This window comes from Mandrillus leucophaeus, unplaced genomic scaffold (assembly GCF_000951045.1).
Source record: "Mandrillus leucophaeus isolate KB7577 unplaced genomic scaffold, Mleu.le_1.0 Scaffold114, whole genome shotgun sequence".
Lineage (NCBI taxonomy): Eukaryota > Metazoa > Chordata > Mammalia > Primates > Cercopithecidae > Mandrillus > Mandrillus leucophaeus.
In genome coordinates this window covers 549,019-551,502 of record NW_012099654.1, presented here as the reverse complement: position 1 = coordinate 551,502, position 2,484 = coordinate 549,019, and the positions used below count along the sequence as shown (strand labels likewise).

At 47.8% G+C, this 2,484-nt stretch overlaps 1 long non-coding RNA gene across 1 annotated transcript in view; it reads left to right on the top strand.

Moving 5' to 3' along the window:
- LOC105551067 overlaps positions 1-1,975 on the top strand; it is a 90,500-nt gene extending 88,525 nt beyond the window's left edge. The window contains exon 2 of the long non-coding RNA XR_001007813.1: positions 1,739-1,975. This is a non-coding gene — a long non-coding RNA (uncharacterized LOC105551067). The remainder of the gene's footprint in view (positions 1-1,738) is intronic.
- Positions 1,976-2,484: the final 509 nt, after the last annotated feature.

Here is a 2,484-nt window from a genome sequence, read left to right as displayed (position 1 = left end):
TAATCACGTCTCACTGCAGCCTTGACCTCTCAGGCTCAAGTGATCCTCCTGACTCAGCCTCCTGAGTAGCAGGGACTACAGGCTTGCGTCACTATGCCCAGCTAATTTTTGTATTTTTTGGGTAGAGACGGGATCTCACTGTTTTGCCCAGGCTGGTCTGGAACCCCTGGGCTCAAGAGATCCTCCCACCTTAGCCTCCCAAAGAGTTGGGATTACAGGCGTGAGCCACCGCGCTGGGCATTAGGATGGATTTATTATGAAACCAGGGTTGCTGGCACCCAACGCTGTTGAGAATCGCTGCTCAAGACTCGTGTCCTAGAGTTTAATTTCCAAAATTTCCTGGAAACTGTTCTACGTTACTTCACTGTCAGAAGACCCAGCACTGGTATGCGAAGGGAGGTCTGAGAGCCTCAGAAACAACTTGTAAAACACACACACACACACACACACACACACACACACACACACCCCAAACCACCCCTTCCTCTGGGGAAGAGGGTCCTTCTGCCTGACTCCCTGGAGGTGGCTCCCCGCCCAGGGCCCAGCTCTCTTCTGGACGCCACTTGCCCGGAGCTGGGGGTCTGGGCTCCACAACGGCTGCGAAGCTTCACCAATGCCGCAGGCCTAAGGCCACCCTTGGTCCCAAACCCAGGGCCAGGACGCGCGCCCCAGCCTCGTCGGAGCTGCCATGGCCCCATGATTAGGGCCACGGTGGCCCCTGACTTTCTCTTATTAATTTTTTTTTAAACTGTAAATCATTACTCAGCTCAGCTGAGTCACCAGGCAAACTGTGTTTAATAAATTAGCTTAATCTATTCCGCAAGTGGTTTGTGAGTGCAGTGTTTCCTCTGGTTAAGGAAAACATTTATATTCTCTCTCCTTGCCCTGCGTTCCTGGGCTCCCGGAGTCGCTACCCGGGCCGGGCGCACCGGGAGGCCTGGAGCGGGAGGCTCTCGGCCCGCAGCTCGCGGGGACCCCCACCTCGGGCGGCCAGGAGGGCAGTTGGTGGCCGCGTGGCCTCTTTGTCCCCGTCAGCCCGAGGCGGCGCTGGTGCCCACCCGGCCTCCCCGTGGCCCAGCCCGCGCCTCCGCCCCGGGCCGCGCGCATTCCCCTCTTCCAGAGGGGCCTCTTTAACGGCTCCCCATGAAATAATCATTCATTATGTCACCAGGAGGGAAGAAAGGGAGTGTAAGTGTCTTGATGGGATTAGAGGAAACCCCCGCAGAGATGATTTAGGGGCCGTGATAATTCATTTAATAGGGGCCTGGGGCAAATTGCTAGACAGGGAAATGGAACTGAAGCAGCTCGAAAGGGCGCCCGCCAAGGCTGTGGCGGGGGAGCCGGCTTCATTAGCAATATTTAAGAGATTTCATTTAAGAATGAGTCATAAAATGCGGTACTATTTTATCCACCTGGTTTGGTGGCCTTTAGCTTTCCTCTGCATGAATATTAAATTTGAAATGGCACTACAGCAACACATTTTGGAAAGTGTTCTTTGGGCTGTTATTTGTATGGTTGGTTTAGTTTCTCGTTTGTTAACCTTTTAAAATGAATATCATTGAAAATGGATAACTGTACAACCAGAACTCGAAAAACATTAGGGGGAATATAATGCTTTAGAATAGGTTGTTACTAAACTGGGTAAAGGATTTAAGTTTTTATTGATCAAAACACAAAAGGCATAGAGAGCAAGTCAGTAAATGGCAAATTACTTTGACAATTCCCAATTTTCATGCAGATTTTGTGAAGCCGTCCCATTCAAAGCCACCCCCAGAGGCCGGGAGGAGACCACAAAGCTGAGAACACAGCCGGGACCTGCCCACTGACACACTGAAGACTCAACGCGATTCAGGAAAGCACTTTCAAAGAGTGTTTTTTCTTGGACAGATAACATTCCGTTTTGTTTCTGAGAGGCAAGGACAATCTCTAGTTCGATTGTAAAACTATTTCCTTCAAATGTACATTTTTATCTATGGAGAGTGGTGTTAATTGGAGTTTTACAAACCTAAGAAGTTTACATTTGGCAACAGTGATCGTTGCCGTTACAACTACAATGTAAAAACCAGATTCTCTTTTGGTGTGCATCCTCTCCTCTTTGGTTTCAAGGGTGACTTTCCCACGCATATCTACCACTCACTTGGAAAGTCCGAGTTTGGAAACATTTTAGCAAATAGGTAACCTTCATTCCATTGTGGCTCACACATTTGCCTGACCTAATATTCTCCCCCAAAACTCTTATATTTGCAAACTAAACATTAACTCTTGATTCCTCCTCCCCGACCTTTTAAAAATAAAAATAGCTCTTCCAGATAGGCTGTATTCTTTCTTTCTTTCTTTTTTTTTTTTTAATCACAGCTGCACTCTGTTATTTTAACAAAACAACTGGCAGGTCTCTATTCACAGAGCTGCTTTAACCACATAGGATACATAAGATGCATAATTAATACATTCTTTAAAAGACTCTCTTAATCAGAAAAGACACTA